The following is a 25,405-nucleotide window of genomic DNA, read 5'->3' as shown; positions in this document are numbered from 1 at the left end:
TTAGGCTCCTAAATTACTTAGACACTTCTGAAAATGTTACCCCAGGCCCCTATTCATTATTATTATTTAATATTAATACATAGATGTGAATGGCCATTTATCTAAGGTCTGTTCCACTGCCCATTGATGTCAGTGGAAGGAGTCTCATTGATTTCCTTTGAATCAGAGAAGTAGTGAATGATGACAGAGTCCTGGTCCCACAGAGCTTGCAGTCTAAAATGAGAACACTGCAGATATATAATATATGGGAAGTAAACATCAGGTAAGGGGGAAAGATGGAGGAAAGGAACTTAAAAAAAAAAAGAAAATCCTATACAATAACGGAGAGATTAGGGATGAAACCAATAGGATTGCATACAAATTATTCAAAAAACTATAGAATTTAATAGCTAATGAGACACTTTCTACAGAATTTTTGAAACATCCTATAGAATTGAGTAGATGGTAATACTTCTTGTTATTTATCACCTGTATTACTCTAATACCCAGAGGCTCCGGCCAGCAGCAAGACTCCACTGTGCTAGCTGCTGTATACACAATGTGAAAGACAGTCTCTGCCTCAGAGAGTTTGCGGTTGACACAGACGTGATGGACTAAGGGTGGGAGGGGAAACTGAGGCACCAAAGAGTGACGGTCACACAGCAGGTCGGTGGAAAACCAGAAATAAACCCCAAGTCTCCTGTCTCCCAGTCCAGTGCCAAGGCCTTTAAGCAATGCTGTCGCCTACCCTTAGAATTCTATAGTATGGTTAATAAGAAACTCCTATAGAAATGTTATCATACTCTGTCCAACTCCATAGGCATTTAAGAGTCACAGGTCTGGGTGCTTTCGATTGACTTCAATGGACTTTGGAGAGGCTTGTCAGTTTCCCAAGGGAGAGACTGTGTGTGTGTGTGTGTGTGTGTGTGTGAGTGTAAAGTGCCTACCACAACCCTGCTGACTGGGGCCTCTGGACACGACTGCAGTATTGAATATTGCTCTCAATAAGGCTCTGAGTTGGCTAAGGTGGTGCAGTGTGAAGCTTCGTGTTGATTCTGGCAGCAGTGGGTGGCTGATATTCTTTTTTATTATTAGGATGATTTTCTTTATATATTTATTTTCATTGCATTATGCTCCTCCTGGCCGTCAGCACTTGCGCCACTGGCTCCTGGGGATGCTCCGTCACTAAGCCTGTTTAAGAGGCAGCTTAAATGTTTCCTTTAGAATGTAGCTTGCTGCCAAGCTGTGCTGCTTTTTCTGTTGTTGATTTTATTGATATTATTGACTTTTTCATGGGGCACGTTGGGATGTTTGCATGATAATGTGCACGCGCTCTATAAATTGCTTTGTGCTGCACAGTGTTTAACTCACACCCACCTCCAGCCAGAACAACACATTTTATTAGGGCATTTTTGGCGTAGCTGTTGCTCTTTGCTTTTATGATAAAATAGATAATACAATCATCACCCTTGCCTCCCCACTGAGTTCTACAGTGGCTACCAAGTTAGGGGAAATAATGATGCATCATCTGAGCACTTCAGGTTAGTAACAGAATGTGTATAGGACAAAAAGTCACCGCCCCATTTTATAATGCCATTGCACAGGATGGACACCATAAGGTTGCATCACCCGGAGGCGATGCAATGACACCCCATGAACATAGGGGCACCTAAAAGTTGATTATTCCTGGATCAGGCCTTTATGTGCCAGCTTGTGTCTTGCATGATGGAAGGTGATTAAAAAGAGATTGGGAAATCAGATTAAAAAAAATTATAACATCAGGTTTAAGATTTCAGTGGTTTCGGAGTGCCTAAAGTAAACTTCACTGAACCCAGATCAGAGACTATCTTTGGATTTGCTCACCTCTTGGTCACGTAATTGAATTTATTTATGTATCTGCACATCTATTGTTAAATGATGGAGCACGTGAGAGTCATCTCTGCAACATGAAAGCAGAAATATTAAACAAAGGCCAGCCTGTCCTTCTAGATTAACTAAGTGCATCTTCAGTGACTGGCATTTTTACACAGCCCCTGTGCTGGGCCCAGAATAAGGGACATGACCCTTGCTGTGCGGTGTTGGCACTGTGTCACACCCCAGTGAACATGGGCAGGGAGACGATGAGAGGCATCATTCACCGATGCTGCCCATGAGCCTTTTGAATGATCATCATGTGAAGATTGACCTTTGTTTACACCAACACTAGCTGGTCTATACACCCCATCACAACCAGAGCAGTCAGCATAAAATAGTGACCACCAGAGCCCATACAAATCATTGACACCGGGGTGACACTGGGCAGCGCAGGCTGCATTAGTCAGCTAAACAACCCCTGTATAAAACTATGACATCAACCAGTCCATCTAAAATACTGACATAAGCCTGGTATTTACACATACACTAATACCAAGCTAGTCGGTATAAAACTGTTCTTTAACCAACAGGCTGGTCTATATAAAGCATTGATATTAGGCTGGCTGATATAAACTACCGAAACCAGACCAGTCAATGTAAAGCAGTGACATCAGGCCAACAACATGCTGGACAAAGGTTTAGTTGGGAGCGTGAGTGTAGTTTCGCTGTGTGGGTGGGTGAGTGAAGGTTCAGATCATTAGAGTTCTAATTTTTTCCCTGAAACATTTCTCGTCCACCTATACTTCTTGAGTGTCCCTTTTAACATAACGTTACAGTAGTGTCCAAGTTAGAGCTTTGTAATGTTAATAACACAGCAAACTCTGTCTCTCTCACTCTCTCTCTCTCTCACACACACACAATATTTCCATGTGGGGTGAGTAGTGGCATGCTACTTTCTGTAAATACAACAGGATCGATTGTTTTCTATACTCACACTTAGACCCCATCCTAGGCAGTAATATTTTAAAGTTGATTGGATCTTAAAATTGCAAAAGGTCTCTGGTGGCATGACTTTAGCTGGCATTATCAGCTCAGCCCTTGTCTTACAAAGCAATCTCCTACTGAATCGCTCAGCATTCTCTCATCCTTCAAAAACTTGCAGCAAGAAAATCGCTGAGTTCTTAGCAGCTCACTAAGACTCAGGTGATGGTGAAGAATGAGGCTGCATATCATCACGCATGTGACCTTGGGAGAACTGAACATTGTCCTTGGGGCTCAGAGCACCTACCTGGTGGGTTTTTATTTTTTTATCCAGGCTGGTTGACAGTGTCATTCTTCAATATGAAAAACACTTCGATGGAAAAGAATTGGGGAAGTGTGACACAGAGGATGAAATAATTGCCGAGCACATCTGGACCGGGAGGCGGTAACAGGCAAGCCTGTGCTGCAGAGGGTTTCGGGGCGCTGCGGTATTAACCAGATGCTTCGGGGATGTTGTTGACATATTGTGGCACTTCTAGTCATTGAGGCCACCTTGCCAAGGCCCCAGAGGTGAGGCGAAGGCCCAAACTGAGAGAGAGATGGGGCCTGAGCCCAAGCCCACTAAAGCCAGCAGAATGACTCTCATCGACTCCGAATCAGGCCCAAAGTGAGCGAAGGAGACCACTCCCCCCCAACCTTCATTTTCTTAGGCTAAACAAGCCAAGGTCTCTTAGTCATCTTCATAAAATAGAACCTCTATTTCTCTGATCATCCTAGTAGCCTTTCTCTGTACCTGTTCCATGTGAATTGCACACACTATCCCAGATGAGGTCTTTCCAGTGCTTTATACAATGGCATTAATACTTCCCTATCTTGACTGGAAATACCTGGCTTGATACATCCAAGGATTGCATTTGCCTTTTTCACAGCCACATCATATTGGTGGCTCATAGTCTTCCTGTGATTGACCAACTTGGCCAGATCTTTTTCTTCTTCTGTTTCCAACATGATGAGTCCCCAGCTTATAGCACAAATTCTTGTTAATAGTCCCTAAGTGCATGACCTTGCCTTTTGTATTATTAAATTTCACCCCATTTCTGTTACTCCAATCCTCAAAGTTAGCCAATTCTTCCCGTACAATATTCTGATCCTCCTTTGTATTGACGATGCCTCCCAGCTTTGTGTCATCAGCAAATTTCATTAGCACACTCCTAATTTTTGTGCCAACGTCATTAATGAAAATGTTAAATAAAATCAGTCCCACCACCGGTCCTTGAAGAACTGCACTAGTAACCTCCCTGCAGCCCTACAGTTCTCCTTTCGGCACAACCCACTGCCAATCTCCCCTTTAGCTAGAGCCTTACATACTTTACAATTCCTGCACTAATCCCAACTTCTCCAATTTAACTAACAATTTCCCATATGGTACCACATCAAATGCTTTACTCAAATCCACATAGATTAGATTGACTGCATTTTCGTTGTCTAAAAAATCAGCTAGCTTATCAAAGAAAGATATAAGATTAGTGTGGCACTATTTACTGTTGGTAAATCATTTGTGCATTTTATCCCATTTTCCATTTACTTCCATGTTTTTAATTAGTCTTTCCTTCAAAATTCGTTCTAATGCCTTGCATGCTAGTGCAGTCTGACTAATGGATCTACAGTTGTTTGGATTAGTTTTTCTCCCATCTTTCTTAAATACAGGTATTCCATTTGCTATTCTCTGGTCATACAGTAGCACCCCCAATTTGATAGATTTATTATAAATCTTTGATACTGGACCTGTAATTTCATGTGCCAGTTCTTTCAATATTCCCCTTTACTTGAATACATTAAGCTCTTTGAATTTTGCTTCCACCTCAGATGTGGTCATTTCCATTTCTATACACTCCGTCCCATTAGCCATCCTGCCTTTGCCTGCATGCTCTACATTATCATCCTTATCAAAAACTGAGGCATGAGACAACAACCATTAGAGATGCTAAAATCTTGCTCTGTAGGTGGAAGCTGGTAATGATGTGAAATAGCTTTATATAACAAGGACGCTGTTTGCCAAAGAATTTGTTCCTTGATTCAGCAGTTTGGTACCTGCAGAGTCAGACTCAGGCTTATCATGTCTAATTATGGAAGCTAAGTTTATGTGTGCCCAATTCTCTATCTCTCTGTTCCTTTTTCGAACAGATACACAGGCATTTTGCTACATGGCCAATTCAGATCTGCCTTTTTGCTGCTCCAAATCTTTGTCACATTTTTATTCACAAGCAGTTTTGCCATCCTGTTGGACCAAACTCCAGCCAAGTCAGCAAGAAAATGGGACAGAGGCACAGAAGATGGTCAGTGAAGTGAGACAGGTACAAGTTTTTCCGAACCTCTGACAACATGCCGATGTGGGGCAGCAGCTACATCCTCAGAAGAAAGATCTTGAAATCCCACTTCCCATGTGCTGTGTTTCCTATTTCCAGAAAGCAATGATCAGCAAATCCTGGAGAGTTTAATTGCTGATATTTATCTGAACCTCTCTGCGCTAGAAATGAGAGTTTTCTATCCTCTAACAATGAGGCATTAGAAAGAAACTTTGCCTATGGGCAGGTTATTCCATAGTTGTCCAATTGGAGAACACTTTCACTTTTTACATGAAGAAGAGATTTCTGAGAGCAGATGGATCATTACGGTAGCAGAAGAAGTCAGAATGAGAGCTTATGGTTGGAATCTTGACAAATTCAGACTAGAAATAAAGTGCATATTCTTTAACGAGGGTACCATTTACCTAGCCACGTGGTAGATTCTCATCTCTTGATGCAGAAATTATTGACTGAGGTTCTCTGGCCTGTGTGTGGTACAAGAGGTCAGATTAGATGATCACCGTGGTTCTTTTTGGTGTAAAAAAACAACAACTATGAATCTTCCTCTGAAGCATCTGGTGATGGCTGGTATTAGGCACAGGGTACACAGCTGCTATGATCCACTGTGGCTATCCCTATGTTTCAGAAATCTCTGGAGCTGGGCAAATAATGGTTTTTAAAGGAGTCACTAGTATTTTATTTGAGAAAAAAATCATGGCTATACACAAATATTCACGAGTTATTTTCTCACCTCTGCCAACTGGGTAATAACTGAAGGATTTAAAAAATTAAAACGAACTCAAATTTTGCGAATTTTTATTGCCCAGCTCTAGGAATCTCAACCAAATTCCCCATATTCCAGGTTCTAACACGGGTCAAAATGAGGAAGTAGAAAGGGAGGGGAAAATGTAAAGTGGAAAGAAAAGGTAAACCAAGCACTTTAGAACATTCACAAAGCCCCTGGGCTTTGGTTGGGGGGCTTGAGGCAGACCCCATTTGTTATAAAAGACAGGGAATGGCTAACATACACACATATGAGGCCTGATCGGAAAACCCTGTGTGCAATGCATGACATGCCCACAAGGGACTGACAGATCCTGGATGACTGTGCTGGGGCTTTCATGGAGTTTGTGTGTGGCCAAGATATGCTCCTCATGTAAGAAACAGAATGAATGCAATTTAGTTTTAATATCACTGAGTAACTTCCTAATTAAAGGGGAGGACAAAGCATGGTCCTTGGGTCAGCCCTTTAAATTCTTTTAATGTGACCTGTAGAGCCAACTTTAATATGATCAGATAGTCAGAGTAATTGTCCCAATGCTTCATCTGGATCTGTGAGGGCTCCAGGATTCTGGAACATGCTCCCTCACCTCCTTGGTCCAATGTAGCTTGAATAGCTAGGGCACACTGCAAAAGATAGGGTGTGATAGGATTTTCAGAGAGGGCTGACGGTATATCCCCAGACAACGAAGGGCTGGAAGGGAGTTTTTAAGTGGCAGGCTGGCTGAGTTTGTTTTGAAATGATTACTTTAAAGCTGCTGGGATTTTATTCCATTATTAATAATGTTAAGGCACCTGGAGCCATGGAGCGGCATCTTCTTTTATTATTATTTAAATCTAAATAAATAAATCAGTTCAGACCGAGGTTTGCGTCTGTTCTTATTGCATCAGAACTGGTTCGTTCATCCCCAGTGGAAGAATGTGTTCTGGATTTCACATGCAGTAAGCCCTTCCTCGCCAAATAAACATCAGTCCACGTTGTCCACGTGCCAGGCTAAGAGTCCATGTGCGAGTTCTCAGTAGATTGATTTTAATTTTGGCGTATTTAATGTGATTTTTATAAAATCAGGTAATAAATATTGTGCAATAATAGATCTGCTTTTGCAACATCCTTTACTTATGCTTTTCACTTGAACCCTGTGAGATTGGAATTGCATGTCTGAATCTTTACCCCTTGGCTTGTAAGAATCCCCTCCCCCTCCACACATAGTCCTAGAATATAAAATTGGGGCCATTGCTGAAGTGTCTGTGGTATCCAGGAGACTGTCAGACACCTGTGCACCGTGTGATTATCCAAAGCAGTTCTCATACCATTCTGGTTATTAATGATATGTAATTATGTATTAAGACTCACACCAGGTAGAGCATCTCAGGGCAATTAGAACACACCTCGAATGGTGTGATAAAGAAACAAGACCAAGTGATTTTGTCTACCTGGGAAGTGAAATATTTGCCCCAAAATATACCTTCTGGATCATGCTATTTGTACTATAATAGGAAGGATGAAAATTCCAGTTTGTCATTGAGAGAGAAGCTGCTTCCTGGGGGAAATTTTCCTCATGTTGTTTTTAAACCTACTCAGATGCCTCCAGCTCCCACAACTGTGTTTGTGAGTGAGAAGCAGAAGTCATGAAAAGCCATCTGATCTTTAGGGAAAGTGCACCCTGAACTGGCCATTGGGCACTAGCTTTCTGATGGGTAGGATCTTTGCTTGGGGCAACCATGCAGTTGAGGCAATGGCAGGGTTGTCAACGTGCTTTGGTTCACTAGACAAGGTTGGCACAGTCAGTGGGCCCTCTTATTTTCATTCAGAAAAAAAGAGGTAATGCATTTGTTTCATTCTTTGGGGAATCCCCAATGAGAGATGCAAAGAAATATGACCTCATGGCCGGGAGAGGGGGATCTATGCTATGACATTCTGGGGTGCAAACCTGATCAGTGAGAGACTGTCTCACCACCTGCCCTGTAACTTTGGGTGCCTCACAATGCTTTGCTGTTGTAGCTTCCAACTTGGGTCACTCACAATCAGCCTGCCAGCACGCAGGTCACACCCTGAATGTCTGTGTATAGCCACAGCCCTGGTCCAACAACTCTGATCCCAGCACACACCAGCCACACTCTGGCTTCCAGCAGCCTTGGTTGCTACTTGCGGGGTGACCCCAACACACTCCAAGTCCCAAACTTTCCTCCAAAAACTTGTGTTCTGCACTGTCCAGGTCTTCCTGGACAGTTCAGATAACTTAGATCCGTTGCCCTTCTAAGAGAATCAATATACAAGATGAAATGCTTAACACTGTTCCAAGCAACATTGCTGCCCAAATTTTAGGGCAGAATCTCTCCCCAACGTCAAATGATTTGTTCCTTTTGTCTTCTTAGGTCAAGGATGGATAGGGAGAGCTGGAAAGAATGAATATCTGGGGTGTTTTGCCCCTCACTTTTATAGTCCAGTCTCCCTTTGAAGTGGATCCTTCTGAGGGTTACCCCTCGAAGCAAAGTTTATTCAAACATTAAAGAAAGTGGGCCCATGCTATTTGTCCTCCCCCCCGTGTATGCAGAAATGCAGGTTTGCCTCCTTGCTGTCTCAAGGACCTTGTTTACTACTTGTATGTAAATTGAGATAAATACACTTTCCTTTGTTTAAGATAAACCTTCTTAACCGTTCCTGCCTAATTGGGGTTATATGGGTTTGAACATGTGCTACCAACATCATTGAGGAGGAATTTGTAACTTTACATATAATATTGCTACATACATTTCACTATGATATTATTGACCAGTGAGTTTAGTTTTCAAATGATACCTCACAAGGCTTAGGTTGTACAAAGATTATTACAATAGTGTGTAGGGTGTGAATACAGGGGTGCATTCAGTCATATATGCACAGAAACGAGATCACCAAAGGAACCCCCAAGTGACCCACTGAGAACAATTGTCTTTGGCAAGATCAACTACAGGCAGGGCATAGTATGATCAGACCAATGGTCCATCTAGGATAATATTGTTTCTTCCACAGTGACCAGTACGTACCTTGAGGCTTCATAGGAAGGCAAACAAATACATAATGCCCCTTGCTAATTGTGCAATGTTGGGAACACATTGCTTGCCATCCTTCATACTGATAACCTTGTGTCCTGAAGTGGGTGATTTGATTGGCCCTACTTTATCAGCCTATCTATTCATATTAATGGTTATAACATTAGCCAGTCCTTTTAAAAGCTGCCTGAAATATTTGATTCTGTGGATTCCCGTGGCAGTGAGTTCTACAGGATTATTATACACTAAGCAAAGTTGAGCTGGTGAGATCGTTGAGGAGATGCTTGGTCTGGCTGCAGATGGCATGCTAAACTGCACTGGCCATGCATGGTATCCCGATTTTTAAACCCTAGTGACAGCTGTCCAAAGAACAAACCCCACCATTACACTCAAGAGTTCTCAGGAGGGAGCCCAAGAACTGAACAGACCCTGGAGACTGAACTCCCCTACTAGAATGGGGGTTCTTTCAGGCCAGAGAAGTTGGCGCATGGGGAAAGCGTGTGTTTTTTGCTGGCCATGCTGTACCTGCTCTGGGGTTATATAGGTTCTTTCTCCAGGACTGCTGTGGCTGAGAGAGAAAGAAACCCAAAGTGTTCTGTAAAACCATGGCCTCTCCTGTGTCGGAAATCGCTGTGATTCCTGCAAATAGAATAAGATCAAAACACGCAGTCCTTTTGCCCCCAAGGCAGTTCCCTGCTGTCTGAGAGGGAGGACAGGAGTGCAGAGAGGAGATGAGACACAGATGCCGGTTAAGCACCGTGCTGGAGGAGAGGGGTGAAAGTCAGAGGTGATGTATTCATTTTTAAAAAGCTTGGAGATAAATCATGACAGTCTGAAATAATTCCTTAAACAAATGGTTTGAGCTTAGCTTTTTCTCTTGCTAAGCCCTTTCCAGTTTGTCATCTCTTAGCTGAAGGGGGAATGCAGAAGAAGCTCCTACTAGCTCACAGATAGATTCTGTGCCACTGCCTCTAGTGGCTGTAATGTTTGCACACTTGATCTACTGTGGAACCCGCTTACATAGTCAGCTGAAACTGACACTGTCAGAACAAGACAACCGGGCTTCCCTTCACCTCAGCATGGTCATTGCTAACAGCTGCCGTGGAATGGGTTTGATTCAGAATGTTCCAAGGATTGTGGTTTGCTCCACCATCACGTTCCGGCAAAGTATTTTAGCCAAAAGCACGTCCCACAAAACTGTTACTCTGCCCCGTACAAGCTGATACACACACAGGCGGGGAAGCATGGTCTAGCCTATTCAATAGGAGACCCGGTGCAAATCCTGTTCTGCTACAGACATCCCGGAGTGACTCTGGGCAAGTCACTGAGCCGTTCTGAGCCTCAGTGCCCCTCTGTAAATGGGGATAATAGCCATGCCCTGTCTCACAAGGTTGTGAGGATAACTACATCAGGTACTACAGTAATGGGGGCTCCCTCGGTAGCTAGGACATACAGATGTAAAGACTGGTCAGGGTGTGTTACTCGCCCCCTCTGTGCCCGAGCCACAGGGATGTGGGTCTGTTACAGCGCTCAGCTCGAGATCCTGGATCTTTAGCTCAATCTGTAGGCACTCGGGCTGTTAGCCCTGTGGTTTCCCAGTGTTTGCAATGACGGCAGCTGTCTCTCACTCACACACCAGAAAACCCCAGGGTCCTAGGTGACACGTCCACATGAGAGAAACAGACGACTTTGCTGAGGTTCTTCTGGGGTTTGTGTCTAGCTGAGATAAGATCCACATGTAAGAAACAGAGTGAATGCATATTTATTTTTAATATCACAAAGTAACTTCCTAATTAAAGGAGAGACCAAGGCAAGGTCCTTGAGACAGCTCTTTAAGTGCTGCAATGGGGCCTGTGGAGCCACTTTTAATATGGCCAGGCAGCCATCAGCGACAAAAGCAGGCAATGCTCCATTCGGATCTGAGCTGCTCATGTGAGGTCCTCTGACCTTCGCACAGCTCCTGTGCGTCGTGTCCTCTGTCCTCAATAGCCAATCAGCAGCCAGTATTACACCAATGTTCTGAAAGCCCCTCCTTTTACCGAGAACGTTGTCACTTAGTGCAGCTCTCGAGATGGAAGGGGGGGGAATTCTGATTGGCTGGGGAGGAGTTTGCCACCTGGTGGTGGGGTATTCCCTTGCAATGGAGCCATTTAGAGGAGAGGTTTTGTCCGTCTGAATTTCCTGGCCAAAGAGCTTCAGATATGGCTAGATCCTGAGCCCCTTTAACTCCCACTGACTTCAGGATGCTTAGTGACTCGCAGGAATTCCCAGCCTGTTGGAGGATGGAGCCCATGAGCAGAGGCTAGAGATTGAGTAGACAGTGGATACTGAAATCCTCTAGTGGGGTGAGGCCTGGTGGACAGAAACATGTACTGCCAGTACCCATGCTGTGCCATTCTCCAAGAATGTTTCAGGTCACCCCTTTCCACAAGCTAGGCAGTCACTTCATTTTCTTTGTAATGGTTTTAAAGGGAAGCAGTGGAAGTAGCTTTGTTTGTGCTGTTCGTCCTCTGCAAACCTCCTGGGCATGCGCACGAAGCAGGGGCCCTGAACTCCTTTCATGAATGCCAACAGTGGAGCAGCTCTCCCCGGCACAGAACTGAGGGAAGCTTGTTCTTCACGTACAGAGCGTATCCTGGAACAAACACAGATGGCTGAGGGGGACTGTTCAGCAAACCAGCCATTGGTGGAGATGTGTAAGAAAGAGCTAAGAACAGGTCCTGGAGGTGCTGTTTTGAATCTACAGTGCTAGGAAACTCTGTGTAAACATGCTTCCCATCCATTATTAAGTGTCTGGGCTTCATTAAATATTGAAGGTGCATGCTTGTGAAGATGGGGGAGATAAAGAGAAGTGGGTTTTTTTTATTGTCCATCACATTCTGATTACGATGGGTGTGAGAACAAATTCTGAGCCTTTCCAGAGGAACTGGAGACTTCCCTGCTCTCACCATCTCCAGCGAGGTGGGAGACACATGGAAAAAGCTTGAGCCAAACACTGGCCTGCAAAGGGACTCTTACTAATGAGTTTGAAACATAGGGCAAAACCAGGATCTGGCTGAGGGTCTGTCCCCACTAGGAAAGGGTCGGTATGAGTGTGTGAAGCTTGCATTGCTGCTGCCGTGCTGTGCCTGTTCTGGGGATACAGATATCTATCCAGAACCTTGCACTCAATAAAAGGACAAGAGAGCCTTGTAAAGGATCACTAAGGGTTTCTGTCTCCCTCTGGCAGTATCCAGGTATAGTAGGGACCATCCTCTTTCGCCTTCTACAGGCCCTACGCTGGTCTTAGCCTCACCTTAACACGTTTGCACAAACACGCCACTCACTCCAAAGAGGCATCAAGAGCAGCAGAAATGGAGAACGTCTGGTGGCCAGGTGACTCAAGCAATATGGGCTGAGGATCTATTCCGTTCAACAGTCTGCTCTTGAGCCTGCACACACAGTTGCAAAGCTCACATACAGAGGGAACAGTGCACCATGTCTGTCACTCCCCCCCATACCCTGTAGCAGAAGGCGGAGTTCTGCTGTTGTGCTAGTGCAAATTGAGCACGAGGATTTCATCCCTCAGTGCCAATCCATTCTGTTGGCTTTTATGCACATTTTGTTCCATGGTTCAGGATTTAGAGAACAAGATCTGGATACAGTATCTCTCTAGTAACTGGGAAAGATCCTAGCTCTGACCAAAAGCACTTCACATGGACACCCCGATTGCAGCCCGGAAGAATAGTAAGTCTGCATTACACCTCCAGACAAAAAAGTTGTTAGCTGAATAGTCAATCCTTGCATATTAATTCCAGCCACGCAATTCTCTGGGGCACCATAATCTCATTCTAAACATCCATCTCTTCACAGGGGAGTGATGCATCTTTCCCGAGAAGCTCATTGATATAATTTTCTTGATTCTTCCCCCCCACACACACACCCGCCTCATCTCTTCCTGATGTTATAAGACTCACCACAAAGCTGACCCCCACATGGAATAGATGTTATGATTGTGTAAAGAAGGGGGTGGGGGTGCAGAGACCAAAGTTCAGGACAGTAGGGTCCTGCTCTAGGATTGGGGCTCCTAGGTGTGATTGTAATATAAATAAATAACAATAATCTTCCATTTAGGCAACTGATGCCCTGGACTGCAAGCTGTGGTCAGCATCAGTCTCAGTTTACTGTTGTGCTAAAGCTCTGTAATGTTCAAATAAATCTAAAGTAACTGTTAATCACATGCTCCCCATGCCTAAAGAAGGAGACCAACACGACCTCTTACTGGCCAAAGAGCACTGATCCATCTCCCAAGCTCCAAGGGGCTTGATTCCCACTATGGCTGCTCAGCTGTTGTGCTGCAGTTAACTCTTGAAACTACAGTGACGGCATACCGTGCTTGGAGATGCCATGGCAATAAGCGCTGTATAAATGTATTGTTGTTGTTATTTACTATTGACATTGCGCTAATGCCCAGAGGCCACTGGTTAGTGATCACCTGGCTCCTTTGTGCTGGGCGCTGTACACCTGGATGATGAAAGGAGAGTCGAAGATGGTATGAAAACCGTAGCTACATGCATGAAAGGCAGCACAGCCAGGGCGGGAGAGCGGAGCAGGGAGCAGGAATGGAATCTTGCACAAGCAGCTTCAGGAAACAAACGCTGAGACATCTGTCTCCTTCATCGACACAAGCCTGAAACCTCAGGCTGGCTCTCTCTGTGTGACAAACACTCATGCGCGTGCACACATTCACAGTCACAGCGGCTCTCTCTGTTTTGCAAACATGGGACAAAATGATATTCATTTCTGTAGGAGATTCTCATTCCATTTGAAAACCAGGGATTATACCTGTAAAGATAATACCTGCCTTTAATACCTCCATTTGGGCCCAGGAATTCTGCCTTCTAATATAACTACCAAATAGAAACCTCTGGCCTATAAATGAGTTTCAATCCCAGCTTTGCGGAGCTGGCTCCTAAGAGCAGCTTTTCTTCTCTCTCTCGGTGGCTTCCGAGCTATTTGTGTTTGGGAGACACCTCAAGACCAACTGCAGCAGCAGCAGCAGCGAGCCCATTGGAGCGCCTGCTGCTCCGGGCTTAAGGCATCATTTAGTTGTTGTTATTTTTGGGCTCAGCTTGTGTGTGGTGGTTAGAATCTCATCGAACCATGCAGGGGCAATGTACAGAGGTGTTTAAAGATATGACTCGCAGGTAAAATCTTACAGCCTTTACACTTCCCTTAAATGGGCTCATGTATTTTTCGTGAGGGATCTGTTGATATGTTGTATACTCTGCGCTCTCTCGAACCCTGACCTCAGGAGCTCTGCGGTGGTGTGCTTTAAGAGCTGCAGTTATAATATGGTTAATGTTGATTGGGGATTGCAGAACAAACTGACTGGGGAAACTCTTCATCTCTGTCAACAAACTGCGCCCTGACCTTTTTCAGGGACAGATAAAGATACCCCATCTCCCATTAATTCTAATCCCTCCTTGGTATTAACACCATTCAACCACTAGTAGGTTGTTATAATGTATCTCATCATCACCTTTGTTGTTTCTTACCCATATTTTGGCTTTTTAATCTTTCTTTGCAAATAGGTCCCTCCTTTATTGTTGTTGTTTATTATTTGTATTGCATTAGCTATTGAGAACCCTAATCATGGATCAAGACTCTATTGTGCTAGGTGCTGTACAAATACATAACTAAAAGATGGTCCATGTCCCCAAAGAGCCGACAGTCTAAGTATCAGACGAGAGAGGGACAAAAGAGACAGACAAGGGTAACAGCTCAGGATAACAATGAAGTGATATAGAACAATAGGAATAAACAGTAGTCACCTTGTCTAACCATTGTCCTCCAGCCCTGACATATTTGTGCAGGCTGATTAAAGATCAGAAGGTTGGACGAATATCCCAGCCAATGGGGCACTGGGGCCTGTTACACGAACAAACTGATATACAGATGAGCAATCAGATCTGACGTATCCCCCCGGCTAGCAAGGGCAAGGCAGCTATGTACACAGCACACAGAGGGGAACTCTGTGCCCGAGCTGATCGGGAGTATTATGTTCCATATGTGAGCGTGGTATGTCTAATACACGGCAACCTTGTTTAATTGGCCATCAGAGCTTATTGTTTCCATAACAAACAACGTTAGCCACAGGCTGTCCCCACTGGGAGCATGTATGTGCCCATCTTGCACAGTCTGGATTAAACTGAGCAATCAAAGCCCTCGTGATCTTATTCTTCCCGTTGCTGAGCCGTGAGTCTGCTCCCTCCCGTCACTCGTGCAGGCAGACTTTGCTTGTGTGATAGCACAGAGAACCAGAATGCTTCCCCCCCCTTTGTTATCAGAATGTTATTCCGACTGAAGTGAACAATACGAATAGGTACTATAGAGCACTGGCTGATGATGAGAAGTTTCTGAGACCCACCGAGGTTCACTTCAAAGTGGCCTGTGAAAAGGTTCCACTATAATTATGAGGAGGAAATTGCTATGTAACTTAATTAATTATATATAAAAATCCTTTAAAACTACAAAAAACGAAATTGCTGCAGAGAGATCGAGAGTGAGAGGGAGCATCTTATTGATCCTGCAGCTCAGCCCGTTAATGATGTATGATTATCTACTGAAAAGTTGCATATGGTTAGAGTTTTGAACATGATTTTTAAAGGGGCAGTGTTCCTCATTTTACAAGGGGAAGGCTGGGGTTCTGGTTAAGGCACTGCATTAGACTCAGGATAACTGAGTTCAGTTCTTAGCACGGTCATCAATATATCCTGTATGAACTTGGCCAAGTCACTTAATCTCTCTGTGCCTCAGTTGCCTATCTGTAAAATGGGGATAATAATGTGTCCTTGCTTGTGACTTGTCTATTTAAGTAACAAGCGCCTTGCGGCAGTGGCTGACTTACTAAATGTCTGTTCAGCACCTGGCACAATGGGGACCTGATCTTGGTTGGGGTATCTACTTGCTGCCAAAAAACAGAGAAATAATAATTATCTAGACCCTAACATTAAGTTTGTGGGTTGTTGTTTTTTTACAAAACATTCTGAATTGGGTATAATTGACATTTGACTGAAAATGTTCTCCTCCTGCTAGTTTATAACTGACTTGTCGAGCTGCTGCAGTGTTATTTCTGCAGCCTTGAAGGACAGAGCTGTAACAAATAATATCTTGTCTGCCTGAAGCAGGGAGGGTACCGCCCCTGAAGAGGCACAGAAAATCTTTTAAACATCCTCTCCGTACTCCACCTTGCAACAAGATACAGCACGTTATGAGCAACTGGAAAAGGATCACAGCCTCCTCTCTGCATCAGTGGCAGAAACAGGCTCAGCACATGGGCAAGGCAACATAAGCTGCTGAAAATCAATACTAGGGGAGATATCCTGGCCCTCTTGGAGTCAATGGCAAATCTACCAACAGGTCCAGGATTTCACCCCAGATTTCTTATAACAAATGGTCAAGTCCTTTATCTCATTAATCTATTCCTATGTAGTAATAAATAGCTGAGAGATAAAATCCTGGATCACACAGTGTAAGTAAGGACTAGGAGATCTGTTTTCTACACCCAGCTCTGCCACTGACCTGCTGGGCATCCTTGGGCAAGTCACGTCCCCCTCTCTGTGCCTCAGTTTCCCCATTTGTATTATGCTACTTACCTCCTTTGTAAAGCACTTTGAGATCTATGGATGAAAATGCTGTATAAGAGTTAGATATTAGTATGTACCTAACTGGGATGCTTGGAACCTTGGGCACCCATCGATAGCTAGTTGAAGTCAATGGGAGTAAGCCCTATATTAGAGGAAAACATAGCTGAAAAATATCTTTCCATGAAAACAGGCACCACTACTGACCAGTTGTTAGAACTTTTTATCTGTTACTTTTAGGGCCCTTGCCAGGGTATAGAGAACTCCAGTTTGGGCTGCTGTTGTGTGCTATTTTAGCTTAAGTGTCCTGCATTTCCCTGTTTGCATGGTACGATAGGGCCTAGTGTGAGATTGAACAGCTGCTTTTCCCCTGGAAATCTAAATCAATACAATATTATACCAGATTTGTATTGAAAATCCCTTTTGTTGTTCCCTGTCCCTTAACTTTGTTTTTCAGTCTGTCTGTCTTTCCTTAGACTTTGAGCTCTACATGATATTGATATACCTTCTTATATGTTTGGAAAGCCCCTAACAAATGGCGGACATCGCTGCACAAAATAAATGTACTATTAGTATTAGTATTGTAGCTGATGAACATTTGTTTTCACCCCATAATGTACCAGGTGACTCAGCCACCAAGAGAGACCACGGTGCATCATGGGAAATGTAGTCTAGCTGGGGAGTGGGGCCCATAGCCAAGAATGAAGGCCTGAGGAACCTGGAATTACAACTCCCATGAGGCACCATGACTACTTAGACAGATGGAGAGATTAATAATGACCTGACTCAAAACAAAACATTTTATTTAGATTTTCTCAACAACAAAAAAATTCCACCAAAATTATTCTTTTCCCACAGAAATTTTGTCTGAGACAAAACCTCATTTTCCAATGGGAAAATACTTCATTCAGACTTTTCTGACCCTATTACATTTTCAGCAAGCTGCCTAGGCACTAACTCACTAATCTAACAACATAGTAACTTTCCTGGGAAAAAATGCAAATTAGGATGGCATGATACAAACTGAACAAATCAATTTCTTTCCTTGATCCCTTCTGAGTGCCGGAAGATTAAAAGCAAACTTGCTCCATTGTACTGATATTCTATTTTAGTGAGAATACCAGCTTAAAATTAAGAAGCTTTGTTCATAATTTTTTGGGGGGGAACTGACTTGCTATTCACCCAGACTTCTATCAAAGTATTTTAAAAGATTTAAATGCTGCTGTATCTGAGGTAAAGCCAGGTAAGTTCAGTATCTATAACTGCTCATTCCATCACGACCAGAGATTTTTGTCTCTAGCAGTCATATCATCATCTGCCGAGGTGTAGTACTTACTGTAATTTCATACAGTTCTTTAGACAGATATTGAAAAGGCATCTGGAAAAATTGATAGCATATCAAGCCAAAGATTTCATAAAAGTCATTTTCAGAATGCCCAGCTATAGGCACTGGTATCTGCTTCAGAAAAACAGGGCCATGGGTATTTCTTCTGATCTTAGAGCTCCCCCGCTAGGAATGCTTTGGGTACTACATCCAGGCTTAGAAATTTTCTCCTACTGGACTAGCCTGAAGGTTCTGGTACAAAGGAAGGGGCAAGAATACTACGTGTGTGAGAGTGTGTGTATGTGTACACAGGGCCTTGATATCTTGGCTCCTCTAGCTGCTATTATAACACAAATAAAGAAGAAGACAGCTAAACAATTATAATTATTCCCATTTATTTTATCAGTTTGTATTGTGGGAGCATGTAGGAGCGTCAGTCATGGACCAGACCCCCATTGTACGAGGTGCTGTACAAATAGACAACAAAAAGACAGGTCTAATCCCAAACTGTTGCCCTTGCAGAGGACAAACTTGGCCGAGCTGAAATACCCAAGAGCCGTATAGCATGTGCTGGTTTAACATGGGATGATTTAGGAAAGAAGAGAAATTCTGTGGTGTATAAAATAGAACAAATGAAATGGCATCTTTTATCCTTCTTCATAGGCAAAACAAAAAAAACAATAAAACCCCCCGCACCCGAGTGATTTTTCCACCTGAATTTTTTGAATTGGTTTTTAAGTTATTTTGGGTACCATTCTCCCCTGTGCATGGGGCCCGTGCAATAGCTGTGTGATACTTAATAGTGTCTAGTCTCTACTGAAACATCCTTCAGTTCTATTACTTCATCCTTTCCTTCACCCTGCCCACTCACTTCTCACACCCACCTGATCTGTCTTCCTGTTTAGACTGTAAGCTGTCTGGGGCAGGGGATGACCCTTTACCCTGTACAATGGGATCCCCAACTTAGTTAAGGCATCTAAATGCTTAGCTTTGGTCCTCCTGTACCACTGACATATCCAACAGTCCAGTTCCTCCACTGGTTACGGTCACGTGATAATTGTGGTACTTATTCCCAGGTGATGCCAGTACATTCAATACCCTCTCTCACTGTCTTTTTCCAGTTCTTCCTTGGCCTTTCTCTTTCCTCCATTGGGTACCCAATTCCGTGCTTGCTTAGCATCTTCCCTGTGGTGTACTTGTCCCAGTCACCTGAGCCTTCTTCCCTTGATGATATTTTCTAACATGTCCTGCTCCATCAGCTCCCTGACTCTCACATTTGTTATTTTTTCTATCCCTGAAATAGGTAATATCTTCCTCAGCCATCTGCGGTAGGCAGCCTCCAATCTCTTTTGGTTAACCGCTGTCATCGGCCAAGTCAGTTGCTCAGTACAGTAGCACGTTCAGTACATTAGCATGGCATAATCTGACCTTTAGTTTGGTGTCGAGCCCTCTTTTTGACCAGGTCTTTGTCCCAAAGTGGTGTGTGCTTTTCCTACTGTCATGAAAATGTCCTTATTGCAGCCACCTTCAAATGCCATCACGCTTCCCAGATTGCAAGGTGCTCCTGCAGTAGATATGCAATAGAAATAACTAAAGTCCTTGGGTCTTCAGTAGTGCTTTGGACTGGTGCTAGCCCCCTCTGCATGGGGGTGAACTTCCTCCTTATTTCTTAAATGCTGCAACATGCTCTGGTGTGCTAAACAGCCAGGAGAATACGAGATACATAATCAAGGAAAGAAAGAGAGAAAGAAAGAAGGGTATTGGGCTGGGTGGCAAAATTTCTTTCATTTTATTAAGCTCTTACATACCCTTTTCCTAACTTTAAATAAATAAATAAATAAAAGCGTTTAAAAGTGCATTTTGGCCAGTTCAGGATTTTGTGACTAGGACGCTAGCTAGGTTGCCCTCGAGCTGACCCACTGCTTGCCAAGGCCAGGGTGATCTGCTGTTGCCTGTCTCAGTTATGTAGTTTCTGGAGCACTGGCTCCTCCATGCCCCTGGCTCATCACTGGGTTAGTGAGTGTGCATCCACATGGCTGGTATAGCTGACTGCTGAGCTAGTGCCACTCTCTATTGTGACTCTGCGTGACATGCCTAAGAATGTTGTCCCTACCTCCAGCAAAGGAGTGTGCATTTACTCACCGCCTCCACCCTTTCCCTCAAGCTGCTGCATGGCCTAATCTGCAGCTGTCCTCCCGGTCACAGCTTCTTTCCACGTGTCGCTGACCCTCCCCACCTCCTCCTTCGTGGTGTCACTTGACATTTGTTTGTCATTCGGTACCATGCAGGAAGCACGGAACACCCGCGCGGCTCCTTCAGCGCGGCAGATAAAGCACTGCTTCAGCACCCAGCAATTTATACCCATCTCGTTCACATCCATCACTCAACAGCCAGCCTCCAGATGCAGAGTTGCCAAGGGTGAGTGATCCTTTAGGTTAGAAGGAAGCACCATCTCCCTCACACTTTATGAAAAGCCCTTCCCCCCACATTTAAGTTGATCCCTGATTCTTTCCACCATAGCTGTATGCTTGGGGCATTTGCTTCTCCTCTATAGCTCAATTTGTGGAAGAGGAGATCTCCCCTCACTCTCCTTTGCAGGATTCTGGCATGAGGGAGTGTGTGCGTGTCCGTGTGTCCATCTGTCCATCCAAGAGTAGGTGCACAACCCCTGGCCAAAACAGCAGCAGAACCTACGCTTCATGCAGGCATTGTTCTAACAGCTTTGCAGCTATGGTGACTCCGTCATTGACCTTGTGAAAACCGAGGGGCAGATGCAAGCATCATAATGCGCAACTACAGAGATGATGCTGATATCATGACTATCACCCCCAGGATACACTGCACAGCTGAGCAATACACAAGCTCAGGTCTCTCTCTCTAGACACCCAGGGTGTTTCCCAGTCCTTGAGGTTTTCTCAGCTGTTTCCATGGTGTTGAATTGTGACAACATGGACGACTGTGGCGTCCTTGGATGTCTCGAGTCAAAGGAGCAGACAGAGCATGCAGGAGGCCAAGGAAGCGATTGCGCACGCAGAGCGTCGCTGTGCAGTAATGATGGGACGTGCAGAGAAAGTGACTAAGGGCAGGTCTTCACTACAGGGGGGGGTCGATTTAAGATACGCAAATTCAGCTACGCGAATAGCATAGCTGAATTCGACGTATCGCAGCCGACTTACCCCGCTGTAAGGACGGTGGCAAAATCGACCTCCGCGGCTTCCCGTCGATGGCGCTTACTCCCACCTCCGCTGGTGGAGTAAGAGCGTCGATTCGGGGATCGATTGTCGCGTCCCGACGAGACGCGATAATTCGATCCCCAAGAGGTCGATTTCTACCCGCCGATTCAGGCGGGTAGTGTAGACCTAGCCTGAGGGTTTAGTGGTGCTTGTGTCATGTGAAATATGTTTTATTCTGATTAATTATCGAAAGAGTATGTGATGCATTAGAAAACACCTGGAAAGACAAACTCCCAGCCCAGAGCGGCTGAGACTCTAACTCAGACAAATGTAATATGCAGGCCCCAGGTCAGATAGGATGAGCAGCATGGTCCGAGAGAAGGTTAGTTTGCAAGAGAAGCCGGGGGTAAGGAGAAGAAAGGGGGTGCTCCGTAGTAGGCTTTTTCCAGTAGATGTTTTGAAGTCCTTCAGAGTACAGCTTTGGCTCTCCAGTGCAATGGACTAAATTCAGAGGACATGCCTGTTGCTACTCCCATGTACTTGACAAGTTGATATGGGGGCAGAGGCCTTCTACTGGTGGGTATTTGGGCTCAGGAAGACAAACAGTGGACAGAGAGGACAGGAAGATCTGATGTTCCAGGAGACACAGCAGTGAATGTATCAGTTCAAGGATCACTTCCTGCCACTGGTTCATCCACGAGGCTGACTCACCTATGACCTCTGCTCCTGTGATCAACTCACCTATGCTACCCAGTCTTGCGGCCCGCTGGCCCACAACCCTATCAATTATTTATATTGCACTGTATATATCCACAGCAAGGTGCTAATTAGTTGTTAAGAGGAGGCCCCTGTCTCTAAAGGCTGACAGGCACGAGCCATGACAAACAGTACAAGGCATGACAGGAACCTACACAGACCACAAAATGGACAACAGAGCTTGAGTGCTTCCCGGAATGCTGGTGAGTTAATGGACTCCCGGAGGAGATCGAGGGAGTTTCACATATAGCAGTGAGCTATTCCAGGTATATGGAGCAACATGGAAAAAAGGCATGAAGAAGACAAAGAAATAGGAAGCCTCCTATTTGAGTAGATGCTTCAAAGAGCAAGGCTAAGTACATGCTGCTGCAATCCAAGTGGTGGAAGGAAAAGCCACAAATAGGGAGAGCTCGATACTCCCCATATTGCAGCCATATGAAAAAAAGTCACAAACATCCCTCTGAGGAGCAAATGTGTACATACTGATAACCATTTCATTGGAACGGAGTGTGGTTACACCCTGGATTTCGTATGCTAGAGCTATATTCTTGCCTTGGAAGGACGTCTGTCTGTTGGCCATTAAGCAGAATTTGAGGGCTGAGACTTGGACTAAAATGCTGCAGAATGGGATAAACAGCCCGTGACTTATCCTCTAAGCCGGGAAACCTTTCCTATTTTACTTATTTATGTATCTCTCCCAGGTATTTGTAGGAGTTTAATCCAGTGCTTAATTTGTGCAAGGGCTTGCCAGGGCTGAGCCCTACTACCTCTGGGCTTGACAGTTCGTAGCCCCGGCACCTCTGGGCCTGGCAGTTCGTAGCCCCGGCACCTCTGGGCTTGGCAGTTCGTAGCCCCGGCACCTCTGGGCCTGGCAGTTCGTAGCCCCGGCACCTCTGGGCTTGCTGCACCAGTTATGAATGTAAAAAAATTGGTTGAGCCCCGACACCTCTTTCATTACAAATTAAGCACTGGTTTAATGATTGCAAAACCTGAGCATCAAGAACAAAGTGTACAAAGCAAGTAGTTATTTGCAATGGATTGTACTCTTGTCATCCTAGGGTTTGGCTACTTCCTTATCTCATACATTTTCCACTTCTTTCTTTTCTTCCTCTAGTCTCTACCCCTTTCACCTTCCTTCCTTGCTTTCTTCTTCAGCATCTGTTCTGCCTTCCCCCCTTTCACAGCTAACCATGGCAAGGACAAAGCATTGATGGCACTTTTAAATCTCTTCTATTTTAACTGGTGAGAAAAAGGGATACCACTCATCAGCGCTCCACGTCTTTGGAATTTAATTAGATCTAATGACCAGATAAATGGAGAATTTTGAATTGGGACCTGTGGGGAATCAGCAATGTGAAGAGGATTATGTGGTGTTATTTCCTTATTCTTGCCTCTCAATTCCATCTCTGGCGCTGCAGTTGAAGGGAAAAGCACCTGATGAGGGATGAACCATCCTCCCAGGGGTGAGAGCCAGAGAGGGAGCCCAGGTTGAAGTCACCTCAGAACTCTCCTTCCTGAGATTGAGGGAGAAGACGTCCTGGGAGGGGACAGGCGGTGCCAGTCTCTGAAGAACCTTTTGCAGGTGATCCCTTGGCAGTGCTGACAATAGCTTTTGAGGAAATGATAGCCCCATGGAGAGGGTGGGTAGCTGGCCCGTCATTAGTGGGAGCGGCGATTCTAAAACAGCACATACAGTTTTGACAAGTGTGCTTTATCAAGTGTGTGCAGGATAATTTTGCACGTCCTTGTATTGTCATTTAGGGCACTTAAGGTGTCACTGAGATTTCACTATCCTAAAAGCTTATCTGTCAGTGTCAGAGAGTTATTCCAGTAAAAGGATATCATCAACAGCAACAACAGGAAAAAAAAGATTCTGAAAGATTCATATTCCAGATTCTCTGTGGCCCATTTTAAGTCCCTAAGGCTGCGCCCCTCCACCCACCATATAGGTAGACCCCCTCCAGAGAATGGGGGGCAGGCTAGGGGCTAGTGATGGGTTGTCAGGAAAATACCAGCAACTCTCTTACAGTTTTGAAATTCTGCCGAAATTAATTGATCTAGGGATTTTCACCCAGAGGCTCTGCCATTTCTCCACCTGCTTTAACATGGAGGGTGTCATTCAAATGCCGGCAGGCTGTAGATGTGCAGTGAGGTCTTTTAAAATCATTATTGAGCTGGAGAGTCTGGACAAATAAAGGTTGCAAAGATTTTCCAGAGGGGAAATGAAAACATTGAAACTAACCAGTCTAAAGCTAAGCAAGAGTGGGAAATCTGAGGATCTACTTCTCCCATCCCCTGCTCCCCTTTTACCAAGGATGACATAGCTGGGGTTATGATTTCTCATTTACACTGGTGTGAGTGGGGTGACTAGGGCACATTGTACCCATTAGATACATGCACTTGAGGAGCCCCTCTCTCTAGCCACATCCCAAATCCGGGACACCCCTCTGTGCAGTCCGGAACCTGGAGGAAGGGGTAGAGAAAGGGTAGGGTTGGCTGCACATCACCCCCCGCTGGCCCCAAAGACAGAAAAGGATAATACAACTCCAGGCTGGATCATCTTTACCACATAGCCTCACCTCAGGCTGGGGAACCTACCAGGCCCCAGAGCAGGTATAGAGGCATAGGTTCTCCACACACCCAGTTTTGGGGGTGGGCTCTGCTGCCTTTGTCTTGTGTGGGAAGAAGGCGCAAACCCTGCCCCTCCAAGACACTTCAGTGTTGGAAACTCAGCCAGGAGAAGCTCTTCCTTATGGCCTCCTCCTTTTGGTTTTTCCTCAAGAGGGCCAGAACTACAACCAGTAAATGTTCCCTGAAACCCCTCTTGGCTAGAGGGAAGTGAACAAAATTAAGTACCTATAACACCTGGATACCACGGTGACTGGAAGATAGATAGATATGTATGTGGAATGTATGGGCTGGGAGGGAGGAATGGATAACCATACCTATCCATCTGCCCATCCTGGGAAGGCAGCCCTCTTGTACCCAATAAGAAAGATGCTTTCAAACAAAAAGTCACCCAGTCTGAGGTTACATTTAGCCGCAGGGCCTCTTTTCTAAACAGCGAGCTGGAAAACAAACCTGCTTTGTGTGGTAAACAGATTTTAATGTGCTGTTAACTATATTTATATGACTTTCTGTCCAAGGAGATGGATTTACATATGTATTAAATGGGTTTCACCCTGGTACATGACTGCCCTGCCATATTTCATTTACATTGGGGATCCGGTGGCAGCCCAGGTCATTAAAAAAACATTGTATAAACATGCATAAAATATTTGTTGCAAGCACAGAAGTGAATAAACAGGAAACGAGATGCATTGGAAGCCCAGGGGCATAATGATCCAGGGAATTCAGAGGCAGATCACTCAAGTGCCATTTGCAACTTGCAATCAATATAAATATATTTTATTTTCCTCCCCGATCACACCACGTGCTGTTTCTCACTTGGACCAAGGACTTGGACCACCTGTTTATCAATTTATGTCATCCTTGTGACCAAAATAGCTTTTGGAAGCAAAATGAGGTTCTAGTTTCCTTTTGTGGCATGAACAA

The sequence above is a fragment of the Terrapene carolina genome, unplaced genomic scaffold (assembly GCF_002925995.2).
Source record: "Terrapene carolina triunguis isolate 2854851 unplaced genomic scaffold, T_m_triunguis-2.0 Scaffold374, whole genome shotgun sequence".
In the NCBI taxonomy this organism is placed as follows: domain Eukaryota; kingdom Metazoa; phylum Chordata; order Testudines; family Emydidae; genus Terrapene; species Terrapene triunguis.
Note: the sequence above shows the minus strand (reverse complement) of the source record.